This window comes from Agelaius phoeniceus, chromosome W (genome assembly GCF_051311805.1).
Source record: "Agelaius phoeniceus isolate bAgePho1 chromosome W, bAgePho1.hap1, whole genome shotgun sequence".
NCBI classification, from domain to species: domain Eukaryota; kingdom Metazoa; phylum Chordata; class Aves; order Passeriformes; family Icteridae; genus Agelaius; species Agelaius phoeniceus.
In genome coordinates this window covers 21,187,687-21,209,950 of record NC_135301.1, presented here as the reverse complement: position 1 = coordinate 21,209,950, position 22,264 = coordinate 21,187,687, and the positions used below count along the sequence as shown (strand labels likewise).

The window sequence follows — 22,264 nt, the reverse complement described above, 5'->3', positions numbered from 1 at the left end:
ATAAGAAGAAGAACAAGCAAAACTAAAAATACAGATTTCAAAATGGATTTGACCCAGCCCGAGAGTCCCCATCCCTGAAAGAGTCCGTCCATCCAGTCTGCTGTTTCTTGCTTGATGTCTTGGACCATTTGTTGCATCTTCCCGATGATTTTGTGGACATTTTCAGCTTTGGATGACAGATTCAGGCAACAGAGACCTTCAAACTCCTCACAACGATGATTATGTAGCAAGAGGAGAAAATCAATTGCAGCCCGATTTTGTAGGGTGGCTTGCCTTGTTGTTTCATCGTCTGCCAGGAGGTCTGAAAGTGCAGCTGATGTAATATTGGCCTGTTTAGCAACCCAACATTCTAGATGTGATAATTCGCCTAGAGCTTTCGCTGCAGACACCCATGGCAAAAACACGGTGATCGCAACTCCTTTTGGTTTGGACCAATGTACAATTTCAGAATCGCAATTTGGGTCCAGATTCCTTAAATCTCTCTTTTTGCGGGCCGAATTGTGGGTGTTGGTTTTGGTTCGCCAATCCATGATTTGGGTTTTGTTGGGTGTAAACAGGCTCAGCTTTGCCAATGGTGCATGGACCTCCGATTAGACGAGAGGGGATGCCTGCCCATGCCCTGTCACCGCAAATGAGGAAAAACCCCTTAGGAAGGGCACAGGGCTTATTATCAGGGGTAGAAGGTATTCCTACTTGGGAAATTTTCTTACACCAAATTTTTGCTGTATAATTCACTTTAAATTGTTTGACTTCATGGTACAAATCTACTTGATCTTTTGGTGTAAACGTAAACTGAACACAATAGAATGCCTTGGCAGAACCAAGGAGTTCAAATTCTTGGGGTTCTTTTTCTGCTACTACTTGTCTATCAATTAATTTTGACCAAGGGGATAACGGATTATATACTGGGGGAAGGGGAGCAGCTAATGTTGGCGGAAATTCATCATATTTAGATGGGATCCCCACAAGGCAAGTGGACATCGGGTCAGACACAGAAGAGGCTGACAGGCAAATGTGGTCTTGGTTGAGGACTCTGGCGAGGGTGGTCCACACATTTGCTTGGGGTTGTGGAACGATCCACATCTGACCTGGATGGACGGCTGTCAACAGAAGCAACGGAAGGATGGGGCTCATTCTGATGACACCAGGGCTGAGTTCAGATCAAAGGAAAACGCTAAAACTGAAAATAAAAAGTGTTAGGGATGAGGTCCAGGTAACAATGATTTAACTTTAAAGAGTCTGACGGCGCTTCCTCCTCCAGCAGGCGCTGGCTACCTGTGTTGCAGCTTTGTCCTTTGACACCTTAGGAATGTACGGTCTCACCCACCTGGAGGGGATCCATCTCAAGCCTGAGGGAGTGGATACGCACGCATATCCCCTACCCCAGACTACGAGCTCATGGGGCCCCTCTATTTTCCAAGTTTCAGGGTCCTTTATGAGGACTGGTGGACGGACTTTTAGCTTGTGCTGACTGTTCTCGTTAAAATGTCTTACAATAGGTGGGTTAAGGTTTTCATAGGTACAGTTCAAAAAGTTCAGTGTGAACAGCGCTTTGGACAGCTGGATTTGAGGGGTCTCCGTTTTCATAACTTCACGTTGTCGGTGAAGAACCTTTTAGGTTCTGATGGGCTCTCTCCACCACAGCTTGGCCTGTCGGGGAATAGGGGATGCCTGTTTTGTGTTCTATTCCCCATTGCTGCAGGAAGCTCTGAAGGTCTTTGGACTTGTACGCTGGGCCATTGTCTGTTTTGATGACCTTAGGGATTCCTAATGTGGAAAAGGCTTGCATGAAATGCTTCTTTACCTCACTGGCTTTCTCCCTTGTGTGGGCAGAAGCATAGATGGCACCAGAAAAGGTATCCACGGAGACGTGGACATATTTAAATCTGCCAAATGATGGGATGTGGGTTACATCTGTCTGCCACACTTCGCAGCTCTGCAAGCCCCTAGGGTTTGCACCTGCACTTAAGGTAGGTAGTGACTGATTTTGACAAGAAGGGCACGTGGCTACGATGGCCTGGGCTTGTTTGTGCTTCAGATGGAATTGTCGAACCAAGGCAGGTGCATTCTGATGAAAAAATTGATGACTGATCTTTGCTTGTTGGAATACCTCTGGGAGCGGGGCCATCTTGGCTGTAGCCGCAAGGGCATCAGCTTTCCGGTTTCCTTCTGCAATGAACCCCGGCAGGTCTGTGTGTGACCTAACATGCATCACATAAAATGGGTGTTCTCGGCCAGAAATAATTCTTACTAACTTAGAAAGTAATTCATATAAAGGAATGTTGGAAACTTCTTGCAACACAGCATTCTCTGCCCTAGACACTACACCTGCAACATAAGCTGAATCAGTAACTACATTTAAAGGCTCGGGAAACTTCTCAAAAGCTCTGACTACAGCAGCCAACTCAGCAATTTGGGGTGATCCTTCCACCTTGGAAATATCTGCTTCCCACTGTTGAGTTTGGGGATCTTTCCAAGTTACCACTGACTTGTGAGACGCACCAGACGCGTCAGTAAAAACTGTCAGTGCTTTTAGAGGTGTCCTGCTCTGAATACTTGTCAGTGATAATGAAAACTGAACATCTGAATTGAAAATTTTGTGGGCCGGTCTGTGAATCGAGATTTGGCCTGTGTAGCTATCTAGGGCTAATTGCAAGGCTTCATTCTCTTGATAAAATTGCTCTAGCATTGCTTGAGACAAATGGCCTGATTTCAGGTTTAAGGAAATGTAAATGCAGTCAAAGTCACACCCTGCCAATTCTCTGATCCGTATCCTTGCTTTCCGGATCAATTTTGCCATCAGCTCCTGTGGCATTGTCATCCTTTTTGACCTGTTGTGACTGAGAAAGACCCACTCTATAATTAAGAGGGGATCTTTCTTGACCTGGTCCTTTTTCTTTGCCTGGAGAGTTTCCCACTGAAAAATCATCCCATGGAGGTGTGGCAGCTTGCCTAAAATGATAAATTTGAAGGGGAGACCCTGCTGGCACCTGTGGGCCTGTCTAGTAGACATGATTTCCTGAACTTTCTCCAGTGCGGTTTTCGCTTCCTGGGTGAGGGTCCTAGGAGCACTAAGGTCATCTCCCCCTTTTAACAAATTGAAAAGGGGGGCTAGGTCTTCGGTGGAAATGCCTAGCCAAGGTCTCACCCAATTTAAGGATCCACAAAGTTGATGGAGATCCGCTAAGGTTTTGATATCATGTTTGATAGTCAATTTTTGCGGCACAATGGTCCGCTTTCCAATCTCAAGGCCCAGGTACTTCCAAGGTGGCATCTTTTGAATCTTTTCTTCTTGGAGCTCGAACCCTGCAGCAACCAATGCATTGATTGTCAGGTCAAGTGTGTGAGTAAGCATGGCATCACTTGGGGCACACACCAGGATGTCATCCATGTAGTGCAGGATGATGGAATCTCCTGCAGCTTCACGGACTGGAGACAACAAGGAAGAGACATACCTCTGGCAAATCACAGGGCTCACTTTCAGTCCCTGAGGGAGGACCGTCCAATGGTATCTCTTCATTGGGGCCTCCAGGTTAATGGTGGGAACCGAAAAGGCAAAACGCGGAGCATCGTCAGGATGTAGGGGAATGTGAAAAAAACAATCTTTGATGTCAATTACAGCTAAAGACCAATTTTGTGGAAGCATGCTTGGTGAGGGCATCCCTGGTTGTAGGGAGCCCATGTCCTCAATAACGTTGTTGATTTGACGGAGGTCATGGAGGAGTCTCCACTTGTCTTTGTTTGGTTTTTTAATGACAAAGACAGGCGAATTCCACGGCGACGTGGTCTCCACAATGTGACCTTTTTCTAACTGCTCTTGTACAAGCTCTTCAAGCGCCTTTAATTTGGTTTTATTGAGCGGCCACTGAACTACCCTTATTGGAGTATCAGTTTTCCAAATCAATTTTTGGGCATGGCGCACCTCAGCGACCGCTCCCCGAAAAACCTGCGGGTTTTCTGGGATGTCAATTGTGGTTCCCCATTGAACCATTAAATCTCTGCCCCAGAGGGGCTCTGTGTAGTCTAAAACAAACAGGCGAATGGAAGCTATTTTACCATTGGGTCCCTCAATTTGAACAACATTTTTTGACTGTCTTGCCAATTGAATTCCCCCTACACCTTGCACGTGTCCTGCTACATTTTGCAATTCCCAGTGTGATGGCCACTCTTTAGATGGAATGATCGTGACATCTGCTCCGGTATCTAAAAGTCCTTGTATGGACTTGTACTCACTACCACGGTGTAACCCACATGATAGCTTGGGTTTTTCTTTTCCCAATACCTGAGTCCAGCAGACATTGGGATGGAGTTTACCTCTGAGGGTGTCTGCTTGCTCCTGGTCCCATGGAGGCTCAGGCACTGGGATTGCTTGGGCTATAATTTGGCCTTTGGGCAAGTACACGGGTGGATGAGTACAGTGAAGCCATATGACAAATTGTTTCGGGTCTGATGATATGAGACCCGGAGGAATAATAATTTCTTGGGGTGTGTGTTTTGTGTCCCCAAGGACGACATACTTACTGTGACGTTTCTGGCAAAGCTGTGTCCAAGTACCTGGTTGTTCAGGGTTAACAGATATGAAATGCCAGTTAGTGTCTCTGAGATGGAGAGGTTCTGTCAACGCCAGCCTGTAAGGGTTATGGGAAGAGTCAGTGGTTAAAATTGGTCTGGGATTATTCCAATGAAATGAATGTTCTGTTTTGCTCAAAGCCAGTGCCTCGCTTGGCACCGATACATCTTTTACACTAGATTTCTTTTCCCTCCCCCGTACTTGAATTGAGCCCACCCTATTTTTGTCATAGCGCTGGGGAAAGGAGCGCTCTTTACTCAGTTTTTTGAGAGATGGTCCTTTGGGGAATCCTGGTTTCTAAGCTTATTGTATTTAAAATCTAAAAACTGCTTTTTCAGAGGGCAGTCAGGCATCCAATGCCCTAACTTCCCACAAAGGTGGCAAGGTCTATTAGAATTGGAGATTCTCTCTTGTGGCATCGTGACATGCTGGAGCTGGCTTGTGAATGATGGCTCAGGGCCTTCCACTGCAGCAATCCTTCTCTGTGGTTTTGGTCTCTCGTCGTGGTCAGCGAGGGTGATGGTTACTTTCTTCTCACACACTTCAAGCATGGCCTGCAGCGTAGGCGTTGGGTCAAGAGGCAGGCTGAGGATAGCAGCTTTGCACTTCTCATTGGCATTTTCTTTGGCAATCTCGGTGAGGATTTCCATCCTGGCTCCTTCATTCTGAACTTGCAATTCAACAGCTTTTCTCAACATTTCCACAAAACTCAAAAAGGACTCAGATGGAGATTGTGTTATTTTCAAATAATTCTCAATTGGAATACCAGGACGGAGCCCAAAGAAAGCTTTCTCAGCTGCTCTAGCACATTCTCTGAAAGCCCTTGTGGGAATGCTTTCTGCCTGAGTCACTCCATCTTCCCAACCTCCCTGTCCACAGAGATGGTCGAGAGATAGCATGTTACCATAAACATCACGAGCAGTAGCTTCATCAGCCCACAGAGCTGGTAAAATTGCTCTCAATCCTTTTGTCCATGCAGCATCCCACAAGAGATATGCAGAAGAGGATAACAGGCAGGAAAAAAGGTGTTTTATATCAGCAGGGGTTAGAATGTGAGCAAATAATGTAGCTTTAAGGAGCCCTCTAAAATATTCACTTGATCTCCCAAAATCTTTTTGGGCTTTGGCTAGTTCTTTAACAGAATCAACAGAAAGGGGGCTATAATTTGGTTGGAATGCCCCGGTGACATCTGGAATATATGAGACAGGGGCAACAGAAAGGACCTGTGCTGTTTCCGGGTTCTGTCTGCCGGCGACAGCGTCTCTTGTTACACTGCCCTGGGAGCCGGAGGGCGGGCCGTGGGAGGGGCGGAGGGAGCCCGCGGCGGGCGGGCAGAGCTCTGAGGGGGCGGGGGGGGCCGGGGCCGGAGCAGGAGGGGCGGCCGGGGCCGGAGCGGGAGGGGCCGGAGGAGGGGCTGGGGGAAGGGCGGGAGGGGCCGGAGGAGGGGCCGGGGGAAGGACGCAGGGAGGGCGGGTTTCGGGGGCGGGGTGCTCCGAGCAGAATGGGTTGTTGGGAGAGCGAAAAGGGTTATGGGAAGAAGAAAGAACCGGCATTGCCATGTGGTGTCCACCATTATGGTCAGAGGGGATTACCTGACGCGGATCGGGGGTACAAAGGCAGGCACTAAGGTTGTGAGACACGGTATTATAACTTGTGGAAGCAGGGGGAAGGGCGGGATTTCGGGAATTCAGGGCAGAAGTGTCCGGGTTGGAGACAGGGAGCTTCTGGGAGGGGGTAGGGATTTGTGCCGGGGCTGGGGGTGGGGAAAGGGGGGTCGGGGAGGGAGAACCAAACTTGGAGGGGGGTAGATCGGGTTTTTGGGAAACAGAGGTATTGAAACTGTTGCCGGATGGCTGTTCTTGCATCTTTAAATTAAATTTTACAACATTTCTTATCTGCAGGGCTAAAAAAGCAAATTTTGACGGAGAGGTGTCTCCTGATTTCCCTGCCTTCAATAATTCACTACCAATTTTGTCCCAAAAAGCCAAATCACTGATATTTTCAGTCGACACGTCGGGAACGTGAAGAAAAAGCCATCTGACGAATTGTTTAACATCTGTTTTTGAAAATCGGATTTTTTCACTCTTAAGAATGTTTAAAAGATAATAATAGACACCCTTGTGAGATACAGAAAGCCTAGCACCCATTTTTGGCTATGATTTTAAATTTGTATCTCAAATTTCACCAACCCAGGTGGGGGGGGGAGGAGGAAAAAAAGCCTGCGGCTGGCAGCCTGCCAACAATAGAGAGAAAAAAAAAAACTTCGGCCCTCCGCGGCGGGCCTGAGAACAAAAGGCAGGGAAACACCCCCCTGCCAAAGAGGGGAGAAACAAGAGAAGGGTAAAACTTACCAATCCAGCTGCAGGACAGGGGAACGAAAAGGCCTGGGTGGTGTGTTCCACCTGAAACTGACTTCTTAGGGTACTTCGAAGCTCCCAGTTTCGTCCACAGGAGAGCAACTCACTAAAATGGAGTTTTTTTCTTCTGAGGTAGCTTGCCGGCCAAAGGCTTAACGAACAGTCTGAAAGAATGTCCAAGCCCCTTTCCGTGGGCTCGTGGAATGGTCTCAGAGCCCCACGGCTGGGCGCCAAGCTGTCCCAGTCTCTCTGCAATTCCTCTCAAGTCCCTGGGCCTTACCCGGGTCGGCAGAGAGTGGGGGGGCGGCCCCACCACGGCCGACTGCGGGGAGACACTCTCTGTGCCCCGAGGGTGCTGAGGGCACTCAGGCTGTTTGCCTTTGCTGCAGCAGAGAAGACAGAGACGTCGGTGGAAGAGAAAGGGGCCGTCTCCCAGCAGGGGATATTCCAAGGTTTTTATTAAGGAGCCCGAACAGGGACTCCTATACCTCAGGGGGCCTCCTGCCGAGAGCCCCGGGGGATGTCCGGAGTTCACATTTAAAAGGGGGAGGAAACTAACATAGATAAAATCCTACTGACCAATAGGTATCTCTGGGGGATGGGTGCTGGGGGGATAGACATACAAAACAGCGTCTGGGGCAGGACTTGGGGGGCTGACCCCTAGCCCCTGGCTAATCACTCGACAACTTGGACCAAAAACTTCTGGATAGGGGGCTGGGATGCCAAGGTGACTGACAGAGAGCCAGGGTGGGGGTTTTGGAGATCTTATCCCGGGAAAGGGATAACACAAGTAGAAGGAAAAGGGGGGGGGTACAGTCTGGGATAAACCATTTGGGAAAAATATGGGAATACAAAACAAACTACTTCAAAGTATTACAAAATATAAGAACGCACTACAACAGCTAAGGGTATTGCTGAAGGAGTTTCTGGGGCATATGCAGTAATAGCTTCTAAAGACCAATCTAAATGCTATCACTGTGGGGATCTTGGATATTACATAAAGGACTGCCCAGAGAGGTCACCTCCCCGATACCCCTGTAACACCTATCAAAGACCCCAGAATCAGCAGCGCTACCAGCAGCGTCTGGGAAACGCCTTGCGCAGCCCGGTGGAGCCCCAGGCTATGACAACAAATCAAAGGCCACCCAGACCCAACCACACACCATCCCAGGAGGTTCCAGACCACAAGAAGAGGATCCAAGACATGGGGCAACCCAGATGGGAACCCGCTGCCAATTGGTAACTGCTTTGTCCATTGACTTTAATAATGAGAATGTCCATCGTGTTCCCACAGGCAAATATGGGCCAAAAGGTGGTCCTTCAGACATTTTAATTATAGGTGACTCTCTTAATAGACCAAAGGAAATCTTTGTTGTTCCAGAAGTGCTGACAGTGCAGCCGGGACAAGAGATTCTTGTCCAGGTATACTGCATGGACTCACCATTTTTTCTTTCAAAGGGAACTCCAATAGCACAAGCCTTCTTACTCCCAAAGAATCACAGGGAACAGATTCCTCTCAACCCTACAGCAATGTGGGCACAAGTCGTGGGACCAACCAAGCCTACCATCGAGTGCGGCCTTACCTGCAGAGGGAAGAAGATCCACCTACCAGGGATGCTGGACACCGGTGCTGATGTGACCATCATCGCCCGCTCAGAATGGCCAGCACACTGGGATCTACAACCTGTTGCAGGCATGATTTCTGGGATTGGCGGAGCTACAGTATCCATGAGAAGCAAGAACAACATCCTCGTTGAGGGGCCTGAAGGCAAGCTGGCAACCATCCGCCCATTTGTGGTAAGGGCCCCCATCACCCTTTGGGGCAGAGACATTCTATCCCAGTGGGGAGCTTCCCTACGTATTCCCACTCAGGATTTCTAATTGGGGCCACTGAGGCACGCGCACTGCCAGATACACCTTGTCTCACCTGGAAACGCCACAAGCTGATCTGGATTGAACAGTGGCCCCTCTCTAAAGCCAAGCTGCGCACCCTAAACACCCTCATGGAAGAACAGCTCGCAAAAGGCCACATAGTAGAGTCTGACAGCCCTTGGAACTCTCCAGTCTTCGTTCTACCAAAGCCTGGGGCAAACAGGTGGAGGCTCCTCCACGACCTTCGCAGAATCAATGAGGTCATCGAGGACATGGGCCCCCTCCAGCCTGGCCTGCCCTCCCCATCGATGCTGCCTAGAGACTGGACACTTGCTATCATAGATATTAAGGACTGTTTCTTCCGCATTCCTCTGCACCCTGAGGATGCTCCACGGTTTGCTTTCTCCATTCCCTCTCTTAACAAACAGGCTCCGCTCAAAAGATAGCATTGGTGTTATCTTCCTCAAGGCATGAAAAACAGTCCAACTATCTGCCAGTGGTACCTGGCTCACCTCCTGTCTCCCATTTGGAAATCATTTCCAGATGCTATCATCCACCACTATATGAATGATATCCTGGTGTGTGCTTCAGATAAAGCTTACTTGGACAAAACAGTTTAAAAGACTATTGAAACCATAGAAAAGGCAGGAATGGAGATTCGTGAGGATAAAATACTGTCGCAGACATCTTTCATGAAAAATCCTTTCTTAGGATTTTTCCTTGTGAGAAGCTGCAGTTTTCAGCAACCAAAGTAAACAATGGTTATCTGCTGCTGTGGAATGCAACAGGTGATTGGTCTCCTGTGGGTGTTTGGATTTCTTGACCACTCATGGCAGAGCTGGCTCTTGCTCTGTCTGAGACACAGATCTTTGTTATTCATTCCTTTTCTATTCTTAGCTTAGCTAGCTTCTCAAGAAACTTTTTCCTTTCTATTGCTTTTTAGTATAGTCTAATGTAACATATATCATAAAAGAATAAATCAAGCCTTCTGATCATGGAGTCAACATTCTCGTCTCTTCTTCACCCTGAAAACCCTTGTGACCACAGTCACAAAATACAGTACACCAAACCATGGACTTACCTTGGAGTCCAGATTCGGGAAAGGACCATCATACCCAAGCAGCTCACCATAAACGACAACCCAAAAACCCTGAGGGACTTACGCAGCCTTTGCGGATCCATCAACTGGGTACGTCCACTGCTAGGAATTACAACAGAGGACCTTGCTTCCCTGTTCAATCTTCTTTGTGGGCCTAAAGACCTGGACTCTCCCTGCACTCTCACGGCAGAAGCCAGAGGTGCCATCACCAAAGTCCAGGAAGCCCTGTCTTCACGCAAAGCCCATCGCTTCGAGCCCAGCCTGCCTTTCCAGTTTATCATCCTGGGAAAAGCACCTCGATTCCATGGACTGATTTTCCAATGGGACTCCCCGCTTTGAGACCCTTTGATACTGGAATGGATTTTTACAAATAGCCAGCCTACAAAGACACTTACCACCTACCAGAAGGTCATAGCACATTTAATAAAAAAGGCTAGAACTCGCCTCTGCTCTCTTTCAGGGTGTGAATTCACATGCATATACTTGCCAACAACCCTTACAGACTTTGAGGATTTGCTCCAGACCAATGAAAGCCTCCAGTTTGCCCTAGATAGCTATACGGGCCAAACTTCAGTTAAGATCCCAAAACACAAACTTTTTAACCCTGATGTAACCTTCCATTTGATTCCAAAATTAATCCAAAGTAGAAAACCTCTCAAAGCTCTAACCCTCTTTACAGATGGCTCAGGGTCTTCCCACAAGTCAGTGATTACATGGAAAGACCCCCAAACACAAAACTGGGAATCTGACATACAAATAGTGGAGGGATCTCCACATATTGCAGAATTAGCAGCTGTTGTCAGAGCCTTTGAAAAATTTAAAAATGAACCTTTCAATCTGGTCACAGATTCAGCTTATGTTGTTGGGATAGCTATGAGAGCAGAACATGCTCTTCTCAAAGAGGTTTCTAATCCAAAATTGTACCAACTTCTCTCTAAATTAATACACCTGATCTCCCACAGAAAGCAACCTTACCATATAATGCATGTGAGGTCACACACGGACCTCCCAGGTTTTGTTGCAGAAGGCAACAGAAAAGCGGATGCATTAGCAATGGCAGCAGAAACTGCTAATGTTCCTAACATCTTTGCCCAGGCAAAGTTGTCACATGTATTTTTTCATCAAAATATACCTGCCCTTATGAGAATGTTCAAGCTCTCAAAGGATCAGGCAAAGGCTATTGTTGCTACATGTCCGAACTGTCAAAACTATCAGATACCATCTATGGGGACGGGAGTTAATCCCCAAGGTCTGAATAGCTGCCAGCTGTGGGAGACAGATGTAACTCACTTCGCACCTTTTGGAAGATCAAAATATGTGCGTGTATCGGTCGACATGTTTTTGGGAGCAGTATTTGCATCATCACATCCAGGAGAAAATACACTGCACACAATAAAACACTTCCTTCTCGCCTTTCCCACCCTAGGAGTACCAAAGGAGATTAAAACAGATAATGGACCTCCCTATACTTCCCGCAAGTTAAAGGAGTTCTTCAATGAATGGGGCATAGCACACAAGACCGGCATACCTGTAAACCCCACAGGACAATCCATCATGGAAAGGACACATCAAACCCTCAAAGGAGTCCTCGACCAACAGAACAGAGACACGAGAATCACATCTCCAGTGGAAAGACTTTGCAAGGCTCTCTATGTCATTGACTTCCTGAACTGTACAGCATCAGAGCCTGACCGACCAATATTTCGCCACTTTGCAAATACCACCCAAGCAAAGCTCACTGAGAAACCACCAGTGCTCGTGAAGGACCCTGAAACACACCAAATTTCTGGGCCTTACCAGTTGATCACCTGGTGTAGAGGATATGCGTGTGTGCTACTACCATCTGGTCCAAGGTGGTACCCAGGAAAAAACATAAAGCCATACCTAGGCACTGTGAACACTAGTCCGGCAAACGGGGACAAGAACTCTCCTGAGTCAAACACAAGACCACCTCAAAACCAAACCAGCTCTGCCTGGAGACGAAGACGTCGCCAAATACCGACAAACACAAGAACAGACCACCCCATCACAAGACAGCAGACAGAATTGAAAGCTAAATAACATTCTGATGCATCAAGCCATAGATAGCCTTAACACAAAAGTGTTCTCTGAATTATGTGTTGTTACCCTTTTTTTTTTTGTATTTCAAAAAACCCTATCATTCCCTCTTCCTAACCTTTTAAAACCCCTTAACCTTCTACCCACTCCTCCTCCCTTACTGTAGCTTAGAAATTAAAAGAAAAAAGGGGGGGAGGAGGGGAACAGAAAAAAGAACAAGGGAGAAAACCCTCTCATCATAAAGATAACAAATTCTGCTTATATTCCCTATCAGAAGCCCTATTCCTGCCCAAAGATGAAAAATATCTCCGTTGGTGCTGTCCTCACTGCTGCCTGGATGTTCTTCACCGTACCGCGTGCCTTCGGCTGGATTAGCCCACAGCCTAGCCATAATGTTTGGGTAACCTTAGCAAAAACATTAAAACAGGACAACATGTGCTTGTCCATGGGAAGCATTGATAACCCACTTTCCACATGTCTGGTAGGAATTCCCTTTGTAGCAGATGACTGGCCCGTCTATAACTCAGAGCTCCTCTGCACCAGAGGTAAGAGACCCAATGTGGCTGATACTTGGGACGAGTGGACAAAAATGCTGCCCGATGCTCAAGAGGAACCCCAAGAATTAGATCTGTCGGGGTCCTCCAAGGCCACATATTGTGTCAAATTTTACTTTAGACGTCCTAAAAACAATTGGCCAGAAATTGACCAGAACAAAAACACATATCGAAAAGAGATATCACCAATTAACAAAGCCTATAACTCTCACAATTGGTGCAATTACACGGCTCGTGTGATTTCTGTGTCCTCTCTCCATCCCAAAGTATTACCCAAGGGAATGTTTCTCATCTGTGGTGACAGAGTATGGGCTGGGATCCCCTCCCGACTCCAGGGAGGTCCCTGTACCCTTGGAAAACTTTCTACCCTTACTCCAAACATCACCTTGTTACATAATTGGAAAAAAGAAAGCAAATCAAAACGCTAAAAAAGGTCCTACACTGAATTTGATGAAAATTGTGATCCTAAATTATACGATTGGAACAAACCTAAAAAGATTGCTGTCTTCCTGTTCTTACCCCGGGTAGCTGCAGCTAAAGCCCTTCGTGAAATCAATCACCTTGGGTGCTGGCTCAGTAAACAAGCTAACGCTACATCTGCTGCCCTGAGCGATCTTTTAAAGGAAGAAGAAACCACAAGACAGGCTTCACTCCAAAACTGAGCAGCAATCGACTTCTTGCTGCTTGCCCATGGACACGGCTGTGAAGACTTCAAAGGGATGTGCTGCTTCAACCTCTCTTCACGCTCGGAATCCATCCATGCGAACATCCAGAAACTGAAAGATCTCGTGAAGGACTTGAAAGTAGAGAGAATCCCAGACTGGGTCAACGAACTTTTTGGGCAATGGGGATTAACAGGATGGGTTGCATCTTTGGTTAAGGCAATGTTGTGGATTCTCCTTGTAGTTGTTATTGTGTTAGCTATGTTCTCATGCCTTGTTCACTGTTCCAAAAGAACTATAGCGAACGCCTTTTTTCTAAAAACAGAAAGTGGAGTTGTAGCAAACCCCATGGAGCTTGGTAAAGCTCCATGGAGAATTGAACAGTAGGAACTGCTGAGTCATGATGAGACAGCAAAATAAGTTCCTGTCTCTCTGACCCCCGCCCCAAAGCATATCTCTGTAACCCTATAGGCCATCTTACCTAACCCTTACTATTGGTCAAGTTTGGATCCCCCTAAACCCTGTAAAAGGGCCTGTTTTAACCCATTTGACAGAAGAAGAGCTGTCGTTGGAACCTTCACGGCCTCTCCCGTAATAAACCATCGCTGTGGAACACCAAGGCGCTCCTTCTCCTCTCGCCGTCTGCTGCAGCCTCAGCCAAGGGCTATCTACCTAGCAAGCTAAGAGCTGATATCCTAAGAGAGCTGATATCACTATAGAGCTGGCAATCACCAAGCTTGCTAAGGGAGTAGCCCGCGGCGACAGCCACAAGCTAGCTGAACTTTCGGGCACTCTGTCTCTCTCAGGGACTGGGCTCCCGGACCATATTGCACCGCTCGATAATAAAGCCAAGATCGAGGCTTTATTATAATTGAACTTGAATCTAGAATAAATTCTGAACAGTAAAATATATGTAACACAAACTATTCCTTGCCACTTTTCTTCTTGTTAAAAATACAAGGAACAAAATTACTTACAGATATTGCTGGAGAAAGAGCAATGTTCCCTATAGATACTTTTAATTCATCCAAGGAAGGCATGGTATATTGAGAGATATTATTTGATTGGATGGGTTTTATTTCTACATGGAACCTCCTGGGTTCATGTTCTTCAGTGTCAGAATCACTGGATGAATAGAAATGGATCTTTTTGGTATGTTTTTCTCAGTTAAGGTAGAAATACTTCAAATTCATCACTCTGCTATGTTTCACAATTACTCTCTACCAAATGATCATATTAAGTAAACAACACAGATAAACAATGCTGTCTAAGCTCTTTGTGCACTTACACAGGCACTCCAATTATATTCACTTGTAGGAATGTGCCCCCTGTTGACAGAGTGACTAAATTATTCTTTGTCTGCTTAAAAAGGCAAAAAGCCCAGAAGTTTCTCTCCCAATTTGGTACAAAAGACACCTCATAGGACCTTTGGGACTTCACCTCAGACCTGGGGCTGTCTGATTGGACAGAGGCCAAGTGGTCCCACCTAGGTAATTCACTAGAAAAGGAAGAGAACAAAAGAAATAATTGCTTTTGTGGGCAAGAACCTCTTGCCCCTGGCTCAGTTTTTCACTGTAAGAGCTTTGTTATTTTGCCTTTTATTAAACCTTTTTCTGTTTCCAACACTACCTCAGAAGCCATCCTGCTAATTTTATGCTGTTCGGGGTAGCTGGGCTATCTCAGGTGTGATAGGTTTCTCTGAGAGCTCATAAGACCTGGATTGAGGAGAAACTCATCATCCACTGCTCAAAATACACAACTCAGAGTTAAAATTTAGTTTTTACATTCCATTCATCTTCATTACGGTATTCTGTTATCCAAGACACAATATTATCGAACTGAACAACTATATATTTGAAAGTATAAAGATAAATGATTCTACAGTAGCAACACTTCTGTTAAATATAGGTTAGAAACTGTTGTAAAATAGTTGATAATTTTTAAGCATGTACTGTTAGTTTGGTTATTATATTGTAAAAAGGGGTTAAAAGGGGTTAAAAGCAGGGCTCTCCCCCTGGAAGGTTCTCTTGGGTTTCCGGCGGGAAAGAGTTCAGGTCTCTCCCCCAGCCCTGCTGGCTGGGCGGGGGGAGGGGAAAAGCCATGTGGCCGGGAGAGGCAGGCCTGACCCCGGGGGTGGAAGGGTGGAAGAGAGAGACACCGGGAGCCATCGGGCAGCCCCGCCCCTCCCCCCGGGAGACAGAGAAAGAGAGAGAGCCGGTGCCTGGGACTGTTACCTTGAAACTTGATAAACATGTGCCTCTGCCGGCAGCATGGCTGAGAAGGAGAAGAAGGGGGGGGTGCAGCCGGCCACTTGTAGGAGCTTTTAACCCCTTTTAGGACAATGAAAACTTTACAGAACATTAACCTTTCCTAGAAGAGAGATAGAGTGGAAGATGAAGAAGGAAATGGGCAAGTGTGAGAGAGGTCTGGGCAAGTGAGAGATGATGGAAGAATAGAGAAGAATCTTAGTGGGAAGAGATGATGGAGTGGCTTTTGCTGGACTCTTTTTGTATAGCCATGGACAGAACCATGTTCCTTGAGATACAGGGACTGCATTCTAGGGGGAGGCAATGCCTCAGGACCAAGAGGGTGTGGTGTGGGTACCCCTCGGCCCCAGGGGGTGAAAAATATGGGGGGGACAGATGTCCTGAAGTTGAGACTGTGCCTTTTTGGAGTGGGACGAAGCATCCTTAAAAGTCAACCCTAGAAGCAGCTCTGGTCTGTGTTCAGTGGTGAGAGCGCTGGACATGAAAGGAAGAGGTCACCATTGGCACAAGAAGGACTCCTTTTCCTCTTGATGAACTGAGGATTGAGTATTCTGAAGGGTGGTGCCAGACCAAGAGTTGATGATTTGGGGGATGTATGGTATTGGGAATTTGGTGGGGAGGAGGAGATGTATTTGTGAAGTTTTCATTTTCCTTGTGTGTTTCTTTTTTTTTTCCTTTCACTTGTAGTTTAGTTAATAATTTTTTTTTTCCTAAGTGGGAGCCTGCTTTGCTTATTCCTGGTCACATCTCACAGCAGAAATCAGGGAGAGGGTATTCTCATGGGGGCACTGGCATTGTGCCAGTGTCAAACCATGACATTTGAACATAAGAAATACAGTACTCAATGTACCATATTACACCTAAGTAAAGTGCACCACTCCCCAATGAGCCAGCCTGGACAGAACTGTAATGGGCCAATCAAGCACCTTAAACCTCCATGCAAATGAAAGGATCCAAAAAGAAACCAATCCAAAGGGACAAAAAACAGGATAAAAAGGGGCATCTGACCCACTGAATTTGTGCCGCTCCACCTGGAACATTGGGGATGTCACTGCTCAAGAAGACCCAGTGCTGGCACTGCAGCATCCTCAACAGGAACGCTCCTGCTCGGCCTGTGGACCCCCTTCCTTTAGGCCTTTTTATTACAATAAATGCTGAAATCACTTTTAGTATTGGGAGTGTGGTCCCGTTTTTAATACTTCTGTTTGTTAAATTTATTACTTCCAAGATTCAATGAAGGATCCTAAAGCATACACGAAAAATGTATGCATTGTTGAAATCCTTTTAAACCAAGTGAGGAAAAGTCCTAGCCTTTCTAATTAGCAATGAAATGCCCATCTATCCTTGTTACAGAGAGGAGGGCAGTTTAGTGCTTCGTGGGTGTGACCAAGCTGTTATTCTACACCATCTACATCATCAGTGTAGGCTCGGTTTTGGCAGGAAAAGCCGAGACTTATAACCTGAAGTGTTCCATCTTGCTTTTCTCACTCCAGAGGAGGGACTGTCAGCATCAAACCTGCAGATCCCATCCTCTGCGGCCTGCCAGTCCCCCCATCTGTTCTGCCAGGATGCTTTTGCAGGACATGGTGCTGAGGAGAGGCAATAGCTCCACTCCCAGTTCTGGTGCTGAAGGGATGGCTCAAAGGCGCAGCTGAGCCCAGTGGGGCAGGGACAGCACAGAGATGTGACCCCAGCATGTCCATTTCCCCTTCAGCCCCCCCCCCCCCCAACACGACAGAGAGTTAGAGGCAGTAGCACAAGTAACTGTGCAGGACTGAGCTCAGTGGAGCAGCTGCACAACCCCTACTTGGACAACCTAGTTTCCGAAGGGTTTCTTTGTCCTTGTTTTTTGTTGTTTTCAGGCTGGGGGAAGGGAAACGTTAGCTGGGGGAGCTCCCCCGCCATCTTGCCTTTGTTTCCCGGTGACTATGTGGCACAGTGTGCAGGAACGTTTGCCATAATGCCTTTGTCTGGGGAAACCACATGGACGTGTAGTACAGGGAGAGTCCACCATCCTCCTTTTCTGTTCCAGATGGTCAATATCTTTTTGTGGGTAAAACACATTTTCTTTGTTTTATACTTTCACTATTAATATTGCTGTTGTTATTGTGCGTGTCTTGTTCTATTGCTTTGTGCTTTTAGCAAATCGTTATTTCAAACCATAATCTCTCTTTTTGTCCTTCCCTTACCAGAAGGGGTGGGGGTAGGGGAGTGGCTTATTTGGAATTTAATTCCCTGCTGGTGTTATAACCAGTATGCCATGGTACTTGTACCAAGCATAACAGTAGAGGAAGCAGCAGCCACCATTACTTGCCCTTTTATGCAGAGGCACTGAAAATTTTGCAGCAAAGGATGCCAGTTACATGGAAGGATGCATGGTAAAGTAAACCCCATCAGTCACTTAAAGCACTGTCATCCTTGCAAAAAAAAGGAAACAGAATGACAACTCAGCCCTCAAAATAAGCAAAATATACAGATAAATTTAGCCCTGTTTCTTTATATGGACAGCAACTGCACTCAACAAAAGCTCTGAAAGGCCTATGCTAAGTCTTAAAAGATGCAGCTGTTTTGACAAGAAACAAGTTGAAACTTTTCCTCTGCTGAAAGAGAAGTATCTTGCCACCTAGTGGAAGCATGCATATTCTATACCTCACTTCTGTTATTTTCACTTGGAAATATGCCACCCATTTAAATGAAATCTCTTGAAAATACTCCCTGACAAAGATTAAACCCCTGAACCCTGAAGGCATTCAAATTCCAATTCAACTGAAAGAAACCCTGAGATGTGGTGAGGAAAAAGTCAAATGTCTTCATCTTACAGTCTATCTGCCTCACAAAATGGATCACAACTGTAAAAGCAAATTTTAAAAGGCAAGTGATTTTTAATTTCACCAAAAAATTTCTTGCCTTGAAAGCAATTACCGAGTTTCAGTATTAATTTCCTACAAATCAGGTGGCTCTTGTAAGGTAGCATGAGCTGGCCACTGAGGTATTAAGTCTATTAAATAGTTACTGACAAAAATCAATTTAGATCTGAATGCCATGAACTGAAAGGTCAGTCAGCAATTTTTAGGGTGACTGTTTTTTCAACACTTAAGACTGGCCTGATTAAGACTGACTTAATGTCCTCTAACAAATAATCTCAAGAGTTCCCATCAAAATAATAAATATCCACTCTTGGAGGCTAAGGCAGGAAACGAGGAAGGAAACTGATGACTTTGTGAATCTGTTCAAGATTTTCAGAAGCTGAAATACTACCTGGCTGACAGGAATTGCAAACCACTGAGCTTTTTCACTGTATCTATGGCCTTTTCCATTGCTTCATGACAAAAAGGATACTGGATAAAAGGAAATTCAGGTGAATCACTTAAAAAGCATGAATGTTATTCACTCGTGCCTCCATTTTGTAAAAAATATAAAGCATGAAATAATGCACCCCTCCAGAACTGGATAACAGTATTTTGTTTTTATACCAATTATGCAAATAAGACATAACGTGAATTATTTTTATCAGTACAGGAACCTTCACTGGGGGCAACAGAGGCATTTGGCAAAGGTGATGAGAACAGAGAAGCTATGATGATGGTGGCCCACTTTAAGGTGTACTCAAGTAGTTAAAAGTTTTCACAATTTAAAGTAATTGCGAAGTGTACATTTAACTTTTATTTTATCTGTTGTCCCCTGAAAAATCAGTGAATACACTTCCAAAAATTAGCTAACTTGCTAACATATTAGGTTTGCTTAGATCTTCAACAGTTCTTCCTAGCTCTTAAGTAGAGATTCCCTTTGTTTCTGATGGAAGAAAAAAAAAAAGGGAAATCCATTTTAAAAGAAGAGACATAACAAAAATTTGTTTTATCATTAAAAAAGCTATGAGCACCAATTAGAAACAGCATGATACTTCATTAATTACCAGAAATTCTATGTCTAGACTGCTGGACCTTCCAATCTTTTTAACAGTGTTATTAAAAAGTGGGAAAGGCACAGATATACAACAAAAAGCCATTTAATATGCTTAAAAGAGTTAACAAGCTGTACTTTACACACTCTCTGAAAGCTTTTCATGGAAAAAGATCTGCATGGTTGCCTTAAAGTTTTTGTTGTGGATTTTTTTACTGTCAGACAGAAGTTCTTCTCCTAAAGTTCCTCAGACATCTGCTTTAGCCTTTAACATTTACACGCATAAAATCTAAACTAGAAAAAATTTTGTGCATTTTGCAGACACTTAGAACATAAGCCTAAAGCTTGCAACATAAGCACGTCATTCATCTTCCTTTACTTAACACTTTATTGAGTACTTCCTCATCCCAAATAATTGTAATAACAGGAAATAACTTGGCACAATAATAGCAAAAAGGATATCCTGTGATGCTTCTGGTTTAATGCTCTATCCTTCATCATCTACATCAGGAATGTTCTAAAAAAACCCATCAAAAATGATGGTATTGAGAAATAAAATATATGCTGTTTTTATATCAATCTGAATTTTATATCATTGACAAATAAAAATTTGATCATAAAACCTCCTAAAAATCACTGTAATGCATTAATAATTATTACAATTTTCTCAAGTTATGCTCTGTAGTTCAGAAAAAGTGTGACAGATATCTCAAGAACACAATGCAACAAAACAATCTCCAAATTTCCTATGAAAACTGTCAAGTTTTAATGCATCTGCTTTTACTGCTATTCTATCAAAAAGGCCAGAAATCAACAGATGCATTTTAACTTTACAAATGAGTTTTAAGTGAGCCTACAATACTCTTAGCCCCAAATATTTTCCCAATGTCTACTTCTAATTCTTTCAGCTAAGTCACTAAGACTCTGATGGTGCAGGAGCATAACCTATTCTAAATACTAGTCAGTACTTTAATAAGTGAATAAAAACATTCCAGGTTATACTGATTGCAACTTCCTCTCTCCCCCTTGAAAAGACAGCAAGCCTGTAGTGTTGCTTTAGCAAAGAATATCCACATTCATTAAAAGGCATCGATGAACATTTATATACAAGGGCTCAAAATCAGGTTCCAAAATTTTTGTTTGCACATCTCCAGCACTGTGCTGGATTTTTAAAGCTAAAAAGCACCTGGGAACTTGAAACTGGTTCAGTTTTTCAGTTCTTGCAGGCAATTAAATATAAACTGAAGAAAATTATATTTAAAATAATGTTGAACTCTTAGCTAAACAGTTTGATAAAAATGCTTTGGGACAGAAAGAAACAAGTCTCTAATATGGTCATCTAAATTTCAAAAATGTGCAAAACCCCACACTTTTGTATATTATATTTAAATGGATATACTTGGATTCACAGATACTTTTCCCATTCAGAAAAGAAAAATAAAATCCCACTCATGACTTCATGACTTTGCATGCATAGTTAGTCTATATGAACTGCTGAGATGCTACAGCAAGTTTTTTATGAAAAAACCTCAGATGTCTGTGACTGTGGTCACAAGGGTTTTCAGGATGAAGAAGAGACGAGAATGTTGACTCCATGATCAGAAGGCTTGATTTATTATTTTATGATATATGTTACATTAAGACTATACTAAAAAGAAATAGAAAGGAAAAGGTTTCTTCAGAAGCTAGCTAAGCTAAGAATAGAAAAGAATGAATAACAAAGATCTGTGTCTCAGACAGAGAGCAAGAGCCAGCTCTGTCATGAGTGGTCAGTAAATCCAAACATCCACAGGAGACCAATCATGGGTCTACCTGTTGCATTCCACAGCAGCAGATAACCATTGTTTACTTTTGGTTGCTGAAACTGCAGCTTCTCACAAGGAAAAATCCTAAGAAAGGATTTTTCATGAAAGATGTCTGCGACAGATGTCTTCAAAATTTCTCTAGTTATAAATTTCTTATAAAAATGGCAAAGAGTAGAAGAAATACTTAATGTACCTCTGTAATGATGGCAACAACAAATTGTGTCACATACAAGTGAAATGGTACTTTAAAATCTTATTTAACAAGTTAAATAGTAATTTCAAAATATTATTTTCAATATTTTGAACAGTTGAACAGTTCTGCTTCCTGAAACATTAAAATTTTATTTGCAAATCTACATTTTGTAACAGAGGTAGAAAACACAGCCCTTCAGGTGAGATACATAATCACAAATCTCATATTAATGAAGGTATATACATTTACTTGACTAATTCTTACTCCCTTTTTCACACTTCTACAAAGACAGAACCATATGTTATACAGTGGATCACAGTGCATCTTTTAAGTACCATGCACACAATACAGACAAGACCTGATTTGCCTATGTTTTGGATTTGCATGGCCTGGTTTTGATGGGGGGGGGGGGGCTACAGGGGTGGCATCTGTGAGAAGCTGGGATTATTCTGTATCCCATAGTGATGACCATGGTGAAGCAGTCTGTCCCCCTGCAGCCAATGGAGGTCCATAGGGGATGAAGAAATCCACCTGCAGCCCATGGAGGAGCCCCACGCCAGAGCAGGTGGATGCCTGAGAGGAGGCTGTGACCCTGTAGGCCTGTGGAGAGAGGAGTCCTTGCTGGAGAAGCCTGTCCTTGAAGGACTGCACCCCATGGAAGTGACCTATGCTGCAGCAGTTTGAGGAGGACTGTTGCCCATGGGATGGACTCACACTGCAGCAGTTCACAAAGAGCTGTTGCTAGTGAGATGGACTCATGATGGAGAAGTTCACAGTGAACTGTCTCCCATAGGAGGGATCCCATGGTGCAGCAGGGGAAGGAATTCACAGAATTCACAGAATGACTAAGTTGGAAGAGACCTTAAAGATCATCGAGTCCAACCCATGCCCTAACACCTCAACTAAACCATGGCATCAAGTGCCATA

At 44.7% G+C, this 22,264-nt stretch overlaps 1 pseudogene; it reads right to left on the bottom strand.

The window, feature by feature from the left end:
- The window catches only part of LOC129132401 (F-BAR domain only protein 2-like), a 194,243-nt pseudogene that overhangs the window by 46,125 nt on the left and 125,854 nt on the right, over positions 1 to 22,264 (bottom strand).